Source organism: Cynocephalus volans, chromosome 2, assembly GCF_027409185.1.
Source record: "Cynocephalus volans isolate mCynVol1 chromosome 2, mCynVol1.pri, whole genome shotgun sequence".
Lineage (NCBI taxonomy): Eukaryota > Metazoa > Chordata > Mammalia > Dermoptera > Cynocephalidae > Cynocephalus > Cynocephalus volans.
The window spans coordinates 48,002,612-48,020,297 of NC_084461.1; the positions used below are offsets into that span (position 1 = coordinate 48,002,612).

The window sequence follows — 17,686 nt, forward strand, 5'->3', positions numbered from 1 at the left end:
TGTAAAAAAAAGAACTCTGACTGAGACAATCAGTAGCCTTAGTTATCATGGGAGTAAACACTGGCATTGTGGGACAAAGACTTCCATAGTATCACTGAGTAATACCGGTGAGCAAAGGAAGCAATATTCAGTCACTCACTGAAACAAGAAATCAGGTTTAATAAATTCACAGATAATCCAAACATTTCATTTTCATCAAGCTTCCAGCTCCTTTTGCAAGCCTTTAATCAACATTGTTAATAAGCACTAAAAATATTCTATTTGAGTTTCAATTCCTATTCTTTTGCCTACCAATTTTGAGACAAAATGCTAATAAAAATTGATATGTCTTAAAGTGTGGTAGTATGAGAAAAAACAATTATTGTTCACTAACTGACTCACTGCTGAAAAAACAATAAGGTATATATGAGGGAGAGTGAGACGACTATAAAAACTTTAAATAAAGTGAGATTTAATGATCTATAGGTTATTTGATTTACAATTACTTAGTAGTCTTATGTATAAGATTTATGTATAAGAATATTCATCACAGTAGTAGCTTTAATTGCAAAAAATTAAAATAATCTAAATGTCCATTGATATGGAGACAATTGTTTAAATAAGTCATGACACAATTGCACTATGAAACACTAGGTAGCCATTAGAAGTAATAAGGCAGATTTGCAATCACTGACCTGGGAAAGTGGTAACAGTGTACTGCTAAGAAAAAAAATTATTAAAAATCATTACACTATAATCCCAATTTTATAAGATATTACCCATCTAGATCATGGTTTCTTAACCTTACACTATTGATATTTTCAGCTGGATAATTCTTTGTATTAATGCTGAACATTGTAGGATGTTTAGTGGCATCACTGGTCTCTACTCACCAGCATTAACCCAGTTGGACAACCAAAAATACCTCTAGACATTACCAAATGTCCTCTGGATGTATATATTTGTTAAGAAAAGAATTACTGACTGGACTCTTTTGATAACCTCCAAAGCAATGTCCCACATTCCAGGCTCAACATTTTTCAATTCATCCTCCAATTTATTTTCAGAATATTTTTAGTGTCAACCTGGACCGGTCACTTTCCCATTTAAATTAAGCAAAGACTCCTTCTCTTGTATAGGAAAAAGTCAAAACTATTTCAAACAGCATACAGACCCCTTAAGATTAGGACTCCACCCACTCTTTTTTACTTTCCTATCTTTTTTGATCACCACCCGTGTTGTAAGCTATCACTGATTGATTGTGTTTCTCTTCTGTTCTTTGTTCTTTCTCTTTCCACTCAACCCCTCACTGCCACTCTCTTCCAAACCTTTCCATTGCATCTTTTTGGAATTTTCATTTCATGGGCCATTACTAAGGGGTGATGCAACAGTGTAATTTTTATGGGTCAATGATCAGCACCAAATCAGGATAAGGATCTCTTAGCAGATTCCAACATTGACAGGTGACTCAAAACCCTGTCCTTCCCTGAATGCTTAGCACTACATAAGCTACCCCTCTCCAAATGAGACACAACCCTAGGCATTAGGGAAAACCCCTAAATTGACTAAGGTTAACACTGGAATATAGGGCTTATTGTGGAAATTTAGTTGAATTTTGTTTTTTGCCCACTTGAGTTTGTGATCTGAGATTTATACTCATGGTACGTCCCAAATTGAACTCATGACTTCCATCTTCCACTTATTTCTCTGCTCCATTTTCAAACTCAGGAATGTCACTAGTATCCACTTAAGTGCACTCTCTTTTTAAAGCCCTCAGAATGATGCCCCCACCACTATTATTAATCCATTCACTATGGTATGGTCCTACAATCTAATCACCTCTTCAAGGTTTTACCTTTCAACTACCATAATAGGATTTCACACCCTCTTAACAGTCACAGTAGGAGCCAAGTTTCTAATACATAAAACTTGGCGACACAATTCAAGCTTTCAGTGAGTTTTGGGGTACATAATTCAATCCACTACACAGGTTATCTAAATAGTCTTCCTTATAGGAAGAAACAATCACACTACATGAGATTTTTCTGTGCCTTTTTGGTAACTGACTCCAAAACACAAAGATTTTGCATCTTATCAAGATAATTTTCTGTGTTGTCTTGATCAGGTTTTTGATTACTTGGGAAAACTGAGCTTTGAAAGGTTTAAGGTTTTTAGAGACGTAACTTTCTCAGTTGCTTTTGAAGTCTCTGATTAGCATTTTGGTTAAATGAATGACTATTATGTATTAGTGCATTTCTGTTGCTTATAACAAAATACATGGAACTGGGTATTTTGTAAAAAAATGAAATTTATTGCTTACAGTTTCAGAAGTCCAGGGAACACATCTGGAGAGGGTGCTGGTGGTGACTTCAGTGACTCAGGGTATCACACTGTGAAACAGTGGATCAGAGAGAGCAGAGAGCAACCTCCGCATTCACTCTTTTTAAAGCCCTCAGAACCATGCCCATGACCACCATTTTTAATCCATTCACTACGGCATGGTCTTCGAACCTAATTACCTGTTCAAGGACCTGCCTTTCAATTACCTTAATAGGATTTCCCACCCTTAACAGTTACAATGGGGACTAAGCTTCTAATATATGAAATTTGGGGGACACAATTCAATCAATGCACAGCATATTATTTCACAGTGACCTGACAACATAATTAATTTTGAGAATTTTATATAATTTATCAGTCATATTTTGGTTGTTTTGCTGGGTAAAGGGTATCATTTTAAAGACTTATTTAAAAAATACTTATGAAATTCAAGTTATATTCCAGAAAGGCTGTACAGATTTTCATTCTTTTTATCTTTTTAAATTTAATTTATTTACTACGTTTGGTGGCTGGCCGGTAAGGGAATCTGAACCCTTGACCTTGCGATTACCAGTACCACGCTCTCCCAAGTGAGCTAAACAGCCAGCCAGATTTTCATTCTTGACATGGTTAATGTAAATAAATGCCTATTCCATATACCCTCCTCTAGGTTTTCAGTCTTTTAAAATCTTTGTCAATCTGCTAAGTGAGAAGTGGTACATCACTGTTAGTTTTATTTTCATTTTTTGATTTCTAATGAGGTAGATCATCTCTTCATATAATTACTGACTCCCTCTCTCTCTCTATACACGAATAGCGTGTGTTCATGTCTTTCGACTTTTTAAAGAGCTGGTGTGATATTTTTCCCTTAATCATTTGTAAACGCTCTTGATATACCTACTATGCAAATCAAACATTATATACTAAGGATAGTAACTGAGTACATATAATTGTTAACCTGTTTGTCCTAGTGTTACAATCGTTTCACTATTTGTTTTTCAACTTTATAGTATCTTTTGTCAAATAAAAGGCACAATTTTTGTGTGTTCAAATGATCAATTTTTTCCTTTGTTTCTTTGTTTCGCATCATGCTTAGAAACAGAAGCACAACAGGTCAGGTCCTCTCTCAATACATGTTACTTCCACCGAAGGAATGTGGTGTGGTGAAAAGAATGAATTTAAATCTGGTACAGCCAAATTGTAGCGCCAGACTTCCAGATTGGGTAACGTTACGCGCCGTTACTTAATCTGAACCAGTTTCCTCATCTGCAAAATGAGGAAAATAACACCCACCTCCGAGGCTGATACAGGTATTAAAATGACTGGCACAGACAAGGCATCCAGAAAGTGTTTCCTTTTCTTTGCACCCAGCAGGGCATTTTTTTTTTTTTTTTTTTTTTTTTTTTTTTTTTTAAAGATGACCGGTAAGGGGATCTTAACCCTTGACTTGGTGTTGTCAGCACCACGCTCAGCCAGTGAGCGAACCGGCCATCCGTATATGGGATCCGAACCCGAGGCCTTGGTGTTCTGAGCACCGCACTCTCCCGAGTGAGCCACGGGCCGGCCCCAGCAGGGCATTCTTAATTGCCAAAAGTGTCCATCTCACTGATGAAGACTAAAATAAAGATTGGGAAGTGTAAATTTTGGTGAGCTTACATTCTAGTAGTCATTCAAGGAGATCTCAGAAGCAGTCCTTTAAACTACGAACCTCATAATGCATATAAAAAGATGACAAAATGTCTGTGCATGTATAAAGCCCTTGTGGGTTGGGGGAGGGCAAAGGCCCAAATACTTTTTATTTTCCGGAGTTTTCCTCGTTAAGACACCCTTCCCCCACCTCTGTCTAAACAAATGAAGTTAGTATTTTCCCCTCCTGGAATGCCAATTTCACAGGTTTCAAAGTCAGCCTTCAGTTATAAGGCGAAAAGTTATCAATCACAGAAACACAATCACGGAAACAACTGTGAATAACAAAACGTTCATTAAAAAAAATCGTATGGGCTACACGGGTCCCCGAGACATCTGCTGAAATTAATTCACTTACTGAGCTTTAGCAGAAAGAAAAATGAGTGGCGCGATTGTAGCGAGTAGCCATTTTTAACCCTTTTAGAACCTGGGCTTAGTTCCCCGCGAGTCTGGTTTCGTCAGCCACCGGCCTCCCTTGTGTACTAATATCCGACACACTCGGTGTTTGCATACCAGGGTGGACTACTGCTTCAGATCACCCCACTGCTCCGGCGCCAGCTCGGCCGACGCGCCGCCCGCGCACGCCTGTGTACAGGCGACTAGGGATCTCCGATTCACCCAGGCCCGAGCGCGGTACCCGGGCGAGTGGCGCGCACCGTGGCTCCTCCGAGCTTCGAGCCGAGGACGACGACGCGGCGCGCGCCACTCGAGCAGCCCGGCGGCGGCGGCCTCCCGGCAGAGCGATCCCCTCTCGCCCTCCCCGCGGCCCCACCATCCCGGGCTTCGGGGTGGCCCCAGGAGGAAGGAGGGAGGGAGGAGGGGCTCCTCAGGGAGCCGCGGGGAATTCCCCCTTCCAACGAACGTTCCCGATTGTTCACCATCCTCACGTCAGCAGCAGGGGGTAATCCCCGACTCCAGCTGCTCCTGACGTCACCGCGCGGAGCCACCGCCCCCCGCGCGCCCCTGCCTCCGGGGCCTCCTCGAAGCCCCGCCCTCACGCATAGCCCCGCCCCCACCCCCAGCCGCCCGACGTATAGGGCGGAGCTTCTTTGACTGGGGCGTGAGCGGTTGCTTGGGCCAGAAGGTTCTCTGGTGGAGGTGCTCCTCCTGCGGCCCCGCCCAGTAGGTTCGTTCGCATCGCTTCTTCCACACCCTTTCTCCCTCCTCCTTCTCCTCTCTCCACCTTACCCCCCTTCTCCTCAACCCCTCTAGTTTCTTCCCCGCCTCGCCACCTTTCCCGATCTCGCGAGACTTGGCCCAGAACATTGCGGATCGGGTCGGCGCCATTTTGGGACTGAGACTGTTTGTGGGGGAGGGAAAAGCGGCAAAAGGGGATTATTCAAAGTGCCGAAAACCTTCTCCCGGGATCGAGCTCAGCGGCACCCCCAGGCCAGAGGCACCTCTGGTGGGGCGGAAGGTAACACCGTCCTCTGTACTCCACGCTGGAGTCCGGGGGAGGGCGGGGGGGTGCCCATGTCGGTGTTGGGGTTTGAGGGGTCGGGAGCGGCGTTGGCGGCGCGTGGTGTGAGGCTGCCCGGGGGCGGCGGGGAGCTAGTTGGTAGCGGGGAGGGAGGCGCGGAGAGCCCCTCTAGGTATTGACTTCGCCCCGAGTGGAGCGGAGGTGGCGGTTGTGGGGAGGGGGTGGGTGGCTTAGCCTCGACGGCTGGGGGGGTGGTTGGCGAAGGCTGGGGACGGTGTCCGTGCTGGTCTTCCTTCCTCTGGCTTCTCGCACACGCCCGCCTCCTTTTGCGCCACTACTCTTCTCGGAGGGCTGAGGGAGTCCAGGCCGAGTTGTGGCCTTCGGTTTCTTCAGCAGCGCCCCGGCTCCTTCCGCCTTTCACGGGTCCGTGGCCGTGGACTGGGGCGAGAGCTACCTTGTCCCTGAGTCCTGTGGGGTCTGAGGGACCTGTTCTTTTTGGGAGAGAATCATTCTTTTTGTGGTTTACGAGAAGAGCCCGGCACTTTTCACCCTCTCAGTTTTGGGAGAAAGCAGTTTTCTTCATCCAAGGAAACCCACTGCTGTCCCCAGAAGCGAGGAAGTCTCCTCAGGCGAATTTCAGAAACGTTCTTGGCCCACTTCGCATCTACCTTTCTTAGCCTTAGTGGGGAAAATCTGTCTTCTCTTTAAGACATTATAATTTGGAGGGAGCGTTTTTCTGCTTATGTTCCTTAAGTTACGTTTACTAAAGCTCCGTGGTAGCACACCTGTATTGGTTTTCCTTTGGTACATTGAGTAGAATTAGAATCTTTTGAAAGATTGTGTGCCGATTTCATAGTTTTAATATTTACTCAAAGTACAAAAAGGGTTGCTTATATAATCCCCCAATATTATATCTGCACGCCGTTCCCAGTTTATATCAGCAGTTGTCCTCCATAATACCATCTCCCATCACCGTTTTCTGCCCCTTCTAAGTCCTTTTCGTTCTGCAGACTTTTATTGGGTGGGTGCTTGCTGGGCAAAGCCGTTTTCCAGGCCCTTGTAGGATTATACAGAAGTGCATTTCTCTCTGGAGGTTGACTTTTTAAGGTGGGGATTGCTTTTTAGCTCAAAATCAAAACTCAGTGTGTAATTAAAGTTGTTTTTTATAACTTTTACAGGTGATTCAGTTACGCAGATGTGAAGATCATCTTCTAGGTTTTGTGTAAAAGGCCCCGGATATTTCAAGTGGCCATTTTGGAATTACAGTGTTTTTGGATAATTTTGCCCCAGGAGTTTATTAAAATTGGCAAGAATCATCTTTGAAGTGAATTGATAGTGAACAATTCAACGCGCTACTTAAAAAGAGACTCCGGCATTTCTTCAGTATTTTGGTTCAAGCGGATTATATAACTGGTTAAAGTATTTCAGCTGGTGGTATTTTTTGTCTCCCCGTCCCACCCCTCCTCCCCTGTTGTTGGTGTTCTTCAGCCAAAACTGTAAGATACGTTTGATTTGTGTACTGAGTAGTTTCGGAAGTTTCAAATTACTGTTTAAATATTGCTGAAGTTTCATGGCAGTTTACTTTTACCTTTATTAAAAGTTTTAGGAATTTTTGACTGCAGCCCTTTTCATGTCACAATGGGACAGCTTTTCTAAATGAAGAGATTGCAAGAGTACAGAGTTTTTTTCTTTTTATGTTTTATTTACGTGGAAATTTAAGATGTTGCAGTTTCCCAGCAGCATGGTAGTATTGAGATAGCTATGTGGGTCTCAGTATGTGCTGATGTTTAGGAATGCTCTTCAGATGTGAAATTTTCTTTTTGTTTCTGCTTTTTGGCTCATAAATTGGATATTTCATCTGGAGTGGATAAGTACAACAGTGACAAGTACATGGAATAATAAAGAAGACTTTGATCTTAAATCCAAGGAACTTGGCTAGTTCTGGAGTTAGCCATATGAAAACTTTAAAACAGAAGTATGGGTAGCTGACTTGAAGTAACTCTATGTCAAATAGTCATAGGTTAAGTATCTTCAAAGAACTTGGATATTATTTCAGAGGATACAAAATAAAAGAACAAACTGGAAAACATAAAGATTACAGAGAAAAAACCAGCACCTTCCTGTGCAGTCCTGTTGGAATTTGTAAGTACTATTATGGTGAGCAAATCAAATGTTCATTTATGACTGTAATGAGAGTCAAGTTATCTTGTGTTATTCTTGGAAGCTTTTTAGTTTCTTGCAATACTGTTGCTTGGCTTTAGTTTCCTGGACAGTCTGAAAACAACTATTAACCATTGTCTGAGTAAATTGAAATGCAGAAAAAGAGATTTAAGGCTTAAGAATATTTCAGATTTAAACAGTCCTAAGTTTTTGTGCTTTTAAAGCAAAAAAACTAAATCCATATGGTCTTAGGCTTTATAGGTTCATAGAGAGGTAGAACGGTAGGGAAAAAACCCAACAAATATTTCATGTTTTTTGATAGCCAGTTTATATTCTAAATGGTTTTGATAGCCAGTTACTTTCTGAAAAATGTGTTTAGACTGCATTCCAAATGGAATTTAGTGTTCTAGTTTAGAGTTGTGTAGTTATTTAAACAAATTATAATACAGGTCTTGGTTTTTAATCTGATATTTCATGAAATAGCTTGTTTTAAGGCATAACCGGCTTCTAACATTTCAATCTATTATAGAAATTAAGTTTTTGAAACAATTAGAAGTGGTTTTGTATTTCAAGTGATTCTTTAAGATTTTGCTTTCAAAAAGGTCGTTACTAGGGACAGAATCTGAGGGGAACTGAGCAAGCTTAATTAAGAACCTTTAAAATAACTAAGGAAATGTGAGTATACATTTTTTTTCCTCTCAGGAAGTTTATGCTGGCTTAAGGTTATGAACAAAGCTTTTTCAAAAAAATTGTGAATATTAAATGCTGTGAGGGGAATTCTTTTGACAAATGGGAAAACTGTCTTTTATTTTTATTTTTTTTTCCCCAAAAGATGACCGGTAAGGGGATCTTAACCCTTGACTTGGTGTTGTCAGCACCACATTCTCCCAAGTGAGCTAACCGGCCGTCCCTATATAGGGATCCGAACCCGTGGCCTTGTTGTTATTAGCACCACACTCTCCCAAGTGAGCCATGGGCCGGCCCGGAAAACTATCTTTTAATGATACTTGTATTTTTTCAGGGTCGAATGGTGTTTTTAGTTACCATTAGTGACTACATTTAATTTTTTAGTGAATCATAGTCATTGAGTAGGAGTGTTATTTTTAAAGAGATTCACTAAAATTTATTTTTTAAGCAATTAATATTAGTGAACAGATCAATGTAACTAAGATTAATTTGAGTTTATTTTATTTAGTTATTTTTCTGAGAAAAAAAGATTGTAGTTTTTGAGCATTTAACCAAGATGGCCTAATAACTCGTCAGTTGCTCATTTATTTTGAAACAGAACTTTTTCTCTAAACTGTTGAATCCTGCTAGCTCACTTAGAGCAAAAGGGATGGTAGAATCTAAAAGAATGTAGGTATTCAGATATTTATATGTAGAATTTATTTTCCGCCCCAAAGTTGGGTTAGAGAGTTCGACAGTTCCCTCTGTCATGATAGGCTAGATTACATGTGTTTGTTTTGTTAGATCTGTGCGTGTTGCTTCTAATTTAGTTTCCGCCTTGATTTATATAAAAATTGGTGAGAACATTCTGCCCTCTTCCTTCTTTTAATGAGAAGAGCCTGTACTTTATGCATTCTTCACTTTAGTGGCTTTTTCAGGTTATAGTCTCCCTAAGTTAGTAATTGAAGCAGTTTCTGGGTTGCTGTTTTTCCCCTCAGAAATATACCTCTTTTCCTCCCATCTCCCCACTCCTATTTTTTTCCTTCCTTTTTTCTCTTGTCTAAACTATAGGTCTGAAAATAGTAATCATAATGGCCAACATTTATAGAAGATCATGGTGTCATGTGTTTTGCTGTCTACTTTATGTGTTATATCTTCTTAGTAGTAATTTTGTAAGGAAAGTATTATTGTTACAGTAGTATCAGTGACAAAATTAAGATTTGGGGAGGCTGAGACTGGGAGAAAGTTACTTGGCTAGAATTGTAATCTTGACCAAATCTTCAAGCAGTCTGGCTCCAGAGTGGATTGTCTTAATCACTATACTATACTTACATGGCATTCGTGTAGTTTTTACTTTACTGATCAATTCTATTTGAACATTATCCTTGATATTTTTGTTTTCTGTTCATATACTGCTTCTCTTTGGTTAATGTTTATTATAAACTACTAGTGAAGCTTGGAGATGAACTAGTTACGGAGCTAAATGCATATTACATTTGTTTTGAACCATTTTTGAGCTGGAATTACTACATGGATTTTTGTGTTTAAAGCTGATATATTAAAACTAAGAAAGGGAGGAGGGAAGAACAGGAGTGAGCAAAAGAAAGAAAAAAATGAAATTGGGAGAGTCACAGGAGAAATAGATAAAGATGGGAACTTCTAGTCTGGAAGTAAAATAAGCAAAAGGATAGATTCTAAAGCCAGATCTGATTATCTGTCCTTGGCCCACCCATCTTTTCTGTTTCGTTTTTGATAAAAATGTGTAGGTAACACTTTAGATTTAGGAAAGGTAGTGATGTAGAAAAAAGATAATAGCTGAGAGTTCAAAGGAAGGTTTGGTTTAGGATAAATATCTAGAAAAAGGCCTGTGTGACCTTGTATATTCACCTAAACTCTTTTGGCCATAGTTTCTCAAATAGATGGAAATAATGTGCATTGAGGCTTTTTGTTAATTTTGAAGTTTAGTACAGATGTAAAGTTTTTTCCAATATTTTAAGATTCTGCTTACTACATTTTACCCGTCAAACCAGTATTTATCATAGTCTCTCAAAGCGTTTCTTCCTACTGTCTCTTGTTTCTGTTGATAGCATTGCTTACATCCCCCATGCCAACTTGAAAGTATCTTTGACTTCTCCCTTGTGTCGATGACACACAGCTCTGCTTTTCCTTTTCATTTCATTTACTGTCCTAGCTTGGTCCTCATCTAAGAAAGGAACTTACTAACTCATATCTTAGCCTTCATTCTCCTCTTCCCCGAAGGGTCTCTTGGGGCCAGAGAATCCTACCTCAAATATAGCTCTTGGTTTTGTTACATTAGTAGTCCCGAACATTTTGTATTTGGCATATTTAGAGAGAACAGGTTGGAAAGAGATGTATTCCTTCCTTCCTTTTTTTAAATGTTTTATCTGTCAAAAGTACTTAATGTGAATTCTTTTTGTTTACATGGATGGGAATGAGAGACAGTGGTTTCTGAGAATTCTTTGAAATTGATTTTGTGGGCACTTATGTATTTTTCTGGGGAGTAGGTCCATTGTTTTCAACAGGACCCTCACGAGAAACAAATGTTAAAAATTACTGATAAACCTTTTGAGGTTGGATCTCTTTGTTTTTCAATTTCACCTGCTTGCTTTTTCCCTTTTTGCTGTCTGTCCCACTTATCACAGTAGTTGCAGGCTTTTGCTCTATATTCCTTTAAATAATTGCTAGTTTCTGCATCTTTTTGTAAAAGATATCCCTCTCAGTTTCTTGCTCTTGAGTCATCTATCTGTTCACAGCTTGGTGGGTGCAATGTTTTTGGTCTTCATTTTTTGCTCTTTAAATCAGTTTTAAGGTTATGTTTTTTTAAAACCATATTTAAATTTTTCTCATAATTTTTTTTTTAAAGCAAGAGTAAAAGTTTTTAAAACCCAAGTTATGCTTTCTTTGAAACTCAGAACTTGTAAATACAGTTATGCGCCACATAATGACATTTTGGCAATGGACGGAATATACAATGATGGCTGTACTATATAGCGTATGTGCGTAGTAGGCTTTTCCATCTGGGATTGTGTAAGTAAGTACATGCTGTGATGTTTGCATCATGATGAAATCACCTAATGATGCATTTCTCAGAACATATTCCCGACATTGAGCGACACATGCCTGTACATTTTTAAAAAATCCTTAAACTGAAAACTCTCAGGAGTAGTTATCTTTATCTTTACATATGCATACTAGTAGAAGAAATGAGTTTGCTTTCTTTCCCATGAACATGAATATATATATTTTAATGATTGAGATTTTAAAACAATATTTATTGTATCACATGGTTTCTGTGGGTCAGGAATTCAGTACAGCTTAGCTGATGGTTCCGGTTCCCTTTTGTAAAGTCTCAATCAAGATGTTGGTTAGGGCTTCAATCGTTTGAAGGCTTGACTGGGGTAGGAGGATCTCCTTCCAAGATGGCCCACTCATGGGCCTGGCCAGTTGATGCTGGCTTTTGGCTGGAGGACTCAACTTCCTCACCACTTGGTCTTCTCCTTTGAGCTGCTGGAGTGTCTTTACGATATGTCAGTTGCATCTCCCAGAGCAAGTGATCCTGAGAAGAGAGAAAGGTGTAATACCTTTTATGACGAGTTTCAGAAGTCACTTCTGTCACATTCTCTTAGAAGCAAGTCACTAAATTTAGCCTGCAATCAAGGCCAAGGGAATTAGTGACAAAAAATTTTGTGGATTCATTTAAAAACCACAGTAGGAAGTAATGCCTCACAACCAGTATTTGTCCACATAGTCAAATTCTTCCTTCCACGTATAGGAGAATGGGCTGTTTTAAATTTAGAGAAGAATATATATTCTAAATCTGTATGGATTCAGGAGATTAAACCTTTCTAGCTGCTGTATGAAATGTGGAAGTAAGGTTTTTGTTTTTGTTTTTTTGTTGCATTAATCTTCGCCTAGAGCAATCACCATATGGTTTTCCATAGTGGCTGCACCATTTTACATTTCCTATCAGCAGTGCACAAAAGTTCTAATTTTGCCACATTCACTCCAACATTTTCTGTTTTAGCTAGTATCCATCTTAGTAGGTGTGAACTGGCATCTCATTGTGGTTTTGATTTGCATTTCTCTCATGATTAGTGATGTTGAGCATCTTTTTATGTACTTGCTGTTTGTATATCTTCTTTGGAGAAACATTTATTCGAGTCCTTTTTTTTTTTTCTGGGTCATCTGGCTCGTATGGGGATGCCAACCCTTGACCTTGGTGTTATAACCCCGTGCTCTGACCAACTGAGCCAACTGGCCAGTCTTGTCCATTTTTTAACTGGGTTTATGTATTCTAGATATGAACCCTTATAACAAGTGACTTTTGTTTTTTTCGCAGATGGCCACTTAAGGGGATCTGAACCGTTGGCCTGGTGTTATAACACCTCACTCAATAAGTGATTTTTAATAATTAATATTTATCAAGGCTTAACATGTTCCAGATAGACTTCTAAACCTTTGTATTACCTTATTTAATCCTCATAGACACTCTTATGTGGAAAGGTCCTCTTGTTATCCTCATTCTAAGGTTGAGAGAATGAAGGCACTGAGATTTTAAGCAGCTTGCCAAAAATCACACTAGTAAGTGATATTTCAGAACCCATACTTTCTGTATCCAGAGCCTACCTTCCTAACCATTATGGAGCATAGTTACAGTTTTTAAGGTGATAATGTAAGAAAAGTAACATACAATTCTGTCATAAATTTAGAAGATTATTTATTTTCTTTTTAGCCAGCAACTAAATTTTGTTTTCTTTAATGAACATGATAACAATTGTGACTTGAGGATAATGTACCCTTCATATGGTTTGTTTTTATATGGTAATATTATCCTTCTGGATCCCTTCATAACTAATGATAGTATTTTAGTTGCATAGTGCTTTTCCTAATCACCATGTAAAATAAGTGCTATTTCTATGTAATGACTTAAGAAACTTAGTCTGAGGTTAAATAACTTATCCAAGGTCCTTATTAAGTGGCCGAGCCAGAATTTGAATTCTGTTAACTGTATTCTTCTGTTACATCTAACTTCCTTGTGTTCTAAATAATGGCTCTTGTTCTGGAGCACTGCTTTCCAGTAGAACTTTGCGAAATGGTAGAAGTGTTCTATGTCTGCCTTGTTTTCAATATGATAGTCACTAGCCATATGTCGTCATTGAGCATTTGAAATGTGGCAAGTGCAGATGAGGAACTGAGTTTTAAATTTTATTTATTTATTTATTTATTTATTTATTTAAAAGATGACCTGTAAGGGGGGATCTTAACCCTTGACTTGGTGTTGTCAGCACCACGCTCACCCAGTGAGCTAACCGGCCATCCCTATATGGGATCCAAACCCGTGGCCTTGGTGTTATCAGCACCAAACTCTCCCGAGTGAGCCACGGGCCAGCCCAAAATTTTATTTATTTTTACTTAAAATTTAAATAACCACATAAAACTGGTTGCCATGTTGGACATTAGCTCTGGAGCAGTGGTACAGATTCTAGTCAGAGCCATACATCTTTTATGAGAAGTAATTTTTAAAGTCCCCTTTATTGGCCTGAGATAAAATACTTTCTTATGCACATAAGATCAAAGTGTAACATACAGCTGTAATCAAGAAGGTAGATAAAAGGAAAGATATTTATAATAATGTATTTAAATATGTGGTACCATAAGTGTGACCACTCTAGAACACAAACATACCCTCACACCCCTGCAAATTTCCAGACCCCCCCCGCCCCCCCCGCCTGCTGGCCAGTATAGGAATTCGAATCTGTGACCTTGGCATTATAAGGCTGTGCTCTAATCAGCTGAGCTAAGCGGCCAGCCCCCAAAAACCTTTACAGGTCATTTGCTCCTTATAAAAACTAGTGTTCTTCAGTACTTTGTCCTTTAAGGGAAAAAAGTACCACAGACTGATTAATAGTACCATGCCTAATTAGGTAATTTCCTTAATTTTTCTAGTATTTACTTCCAGTGTAGTTAAATTTACAATTTATCAACACTATTAAAGCTATCCTATGGTGTAGTGACATATTTCTAGAAATAATGAAAACTCAAGTTTTCTTTTACCAGTTTTCTTCTACCATAAATTGAAGGTATAAAAAACAGTATACTGTTTGGGTTTTGGACTTGGTTGTTGATTAGAGGAAAAACTGTAAGATTAATTTATAAATCCTCAGACTAGACAAGATAAATTTAGTATCAAAGTAATATAGGGGAAGCACTATTCTATGTTTTAACACTAAATAACATTTCAAGAATTGCTCTTTTTAAACAAATGTCATCTTCCTAATTTTTTAAATAGGTTTATTGAGGTATAATGTACATACAATAAAGTACTCTCTTTAAGAGTATACAGTTGTGTAACTCCACCACAATCAGCATATAGTGCATTTTCGTCACCCCAGAAAGTTACCTTATTTCCCCTCCTCTCACCCCCAGTCCTCGGAAAGCACCAATCTGTTTCTTGTCCTTTAGTATTGTGTATTGTTTTCCAGAATGTCCTATAAAGGGAATTCATGTAGTGCATACAGACAATTCTCAATGATGGTTCGATTTAAGATTTTTTGACTTTATGATGGGTTTATCGGGGTATTAAATACATTTTGGACTTAACAGTATTTTCGACTTATGATGGCTTTATTGGGAGGTAACCCCAAGTTGAGGAGCATCTGTATAGCCTTTCTTTTCTGTCTTCTTTTCATCCATGTTGTTGTATGTATTTATCTTTTTTATTGCTAAATAGTATCCTGTTGCGTGGATATATATACACATATTTGTTTATCCATTCTCTGGTTCACAGACATTTTGTTTTCAGTGTTTGGCTATCGTGAATGAAGTTGATAATGAACACTCTTGCACAAGACTTGGTGTGGACTTAAGTTTTTATTTCTCTTGCAAAAATACCTAGCAGTATGATTGCAGGGTCATATGAATTGTATGTATTTAAAGCTGCTGAAAAAAGCTCTCAGACTGTTTTTCAAAGCGCCAAACCATTCTGCATTCCCACCTGCAGTTCATGTTAATTATTCTCACCAGCTTTTGTTGTTGTCTGTCTTTTTAATTTTAACCATTCTGTATAGTCTGAATTAGCATTGTGTCGTTAATTTGCATTTCCCTGGTAATAATAGTACGCATCTTCTTATGTGTTGATGTGTCTGTTCAAGTCTTTGATCCATTTAAAAAAAAAGGGTTGTCTTAATGAATTGTTAGAATTTTAAAAATATATTTTGTATGCAAGTGTACCAGATACACGTTTTGCAGATAATTTCTCTCAGTCAGTGATTTGTCTTCGCATTTTCTTCAGAGTCTTTTGAAGAAAAAAAGTTTTAAATTTTGAAGTAAAATGTATTAATTTTTCTTTTCATGGTTTGTGCTTTTTTATGTCCTTAGAAATCTTTGCCTAACTCAGGCCACAAGATTTTTTCCTGCTATCTTCTAGAAGTTTTGTAATTTATCTCATATTTTAGATCTATACATTTCAAATTAATTTTTTTGCATGTGGTATGATGAAAAGGTGTGGTTCAGAATTTTTTTTGCATATAGATGTCCAGTTGTGCAAGTTTCACTTGTAGAAAAGACTTTGTTTCTCATTGAATCACCTTAAAATCCCTTTGTTGAAAATCAGTTGAGTGTATGTGTAACTATTTCTGGACTCTATTCATTGAGAGAGATACCTGTGTGTATGTATATATATGTGTTATGTCAATTCCGTGGAACACTAGTCCATCCATACAAATAACATTTGACAACTTTTTCTGTTTTAATACCTGATCAATGTCTTACGTTTTCTGAAATCTTTCATAGGATATTTTTGAGTAATAAGGAAATTGTTTCTATGGGTGAGCATGTGAAATAAGATCTGTTGCAAAACAGTGCCATCTCAAATTCATATTGTGATCTTTTGAGTGGCTGGAAATGTTTGATATTATGTAGTTTATACTTGAACATGCTTGGAAAATACCTGACAACATTTCTATATTGGAGATGAGAAAGCAGGATATAAAAGTATCAAATTATCTATTGTAATATATTATCTCAACAGTGGATCTGGGATTATGTCTTGAGTGCTGGTCATGCGCTAAGAAGATGTTTGTTGCCTCAGCAAATGTTTGAGTGCCTACTGTGTGCCTGGGCTATCATGGTGCTGGGCATTTAGTAGTGAACAAGGCAAAGACATAAGATTCCTCTGTTCATGTAGTTTACTCTGAAGTTCTGTGAATACAGCATGAAAATCTTGAATTTGATTCATGGTTCTATCTTACCTGTTAAGGAATAGCTATTTGGTGTTGGCCAAATCAGTCTTTATAAGTGTTAATTCTTGCTACACAAATAGGGCCTCACAAGGTTATCATTAGAAAGAAGTGAAACAATGATTGTTAAATGCTTTAAAATTGTAAAATGATACAAACATCATTAGTATTGTTATGGCTGGTCACATACGTGGTAGTGTTTGAGGAACATATGACGACCAACCATGAGGGAGAAATTGTGAATTGAGGAACTTAGTTAAGTAAAATTTGAAGGGACAACTGAGCACAAACCAGATACATATTTAGATTGCTTTTTACAACACATTTAAAATGGCTGAAATATGATTTTGACTCTTCTGGGATAATAATTGTGTAATATGTGATTTGGTATTATGTTGCTTTGTCTCACATGGATTTATCACCTCTCTTCTTCCCCTGGGTGATGGAGCTGCAAAAGGATTACTCAGAGCCCATCTCTTCTGAGCAATGAGACACCCCGAAGGGATTAATCTCCCAGAACCCTCAAGAGCAAGGCATTCCTTCCTTGGGAAATTAACCATGAATTGTGGTTCTCTCCCCACGTTTATTTTCCAGACCAGGAAGTTACAGAAAAAGAACATAGGTGGGGTAATAGTTTAACAATAGAAGCTGGTAACAAGCAAAGTGACATTCCATAATGCAATTTGTAAAAGGTTACAAGTCGATTCACCAACAAAAGCTTGATCTTAGCAAACACCGTTTTTCCATACAGCAATTTCCCAGTATTTTTACATATCAACCAGTAACTTGTCTGTCCTTGAGCCAGCAGCCTTGCTGTGTTACAATTTTTTATCTTACAACAGAGACTTTTAGCCTTGGGAAAGTTTCCTGTCTTTTGCAAGCTTAACATTTTATATGTACTTTTAAAGTTAGGTTAAACCTGAAACTACAGGGAACTAGACTCTGTGATATATTTGCTTTATAAATGTAAGTTTACTCCACAGTACTGTACCTTTGAATGACATCTTTAGGCACATGACCTTAAATTTAAGTATCCAGTCTAGATCTTTTCTCCGTATTCTAGACTTATAATTTAACTGCCTTCTTGACTTCTCCATTTGTCAAATTTAATGTCTGAAACTGTGCTCTTCTTTCCCATCTTCTGTCTCCTTTCTTATCTCTTAGTGGCGCCTCCATCTACCTATTTATTCAAGCTAAA

At 38.4% G+C, this 17,686-nt stretch overlaps 1 protein-coding gene across 3 annotated transcripts in view; it reads left to right on the forward strand.

The window, feature by feature from the left end:
- The first annotated feature begins 5,039 nt into the window (after positions 1–5,039).
- GPBP1 (GC-rich promoter binding protein 1) overlaps positions 5,040–17,686 on the forward strand; it is an 82,457-nt gene continuing 69,810 nt past the window's right edge. The window contains exons 1-2 of one of the 3 annotated variants that reach the window (XM_063086895.1): positions 5,040–5,110; positions 6,583–7,546. The gene's annotated coding sequence lies outside the window, so the exon portion shown is untranslated. Of the gene's footprint in view, positions 5,111–5,162; positions 5,402–6,582; positions 7,547–17,686 lie in introns of those variants that run through there. The other 2 variants (XM_063086894.1, XM_063086896.1) reach the window with 2 other exon arrangements.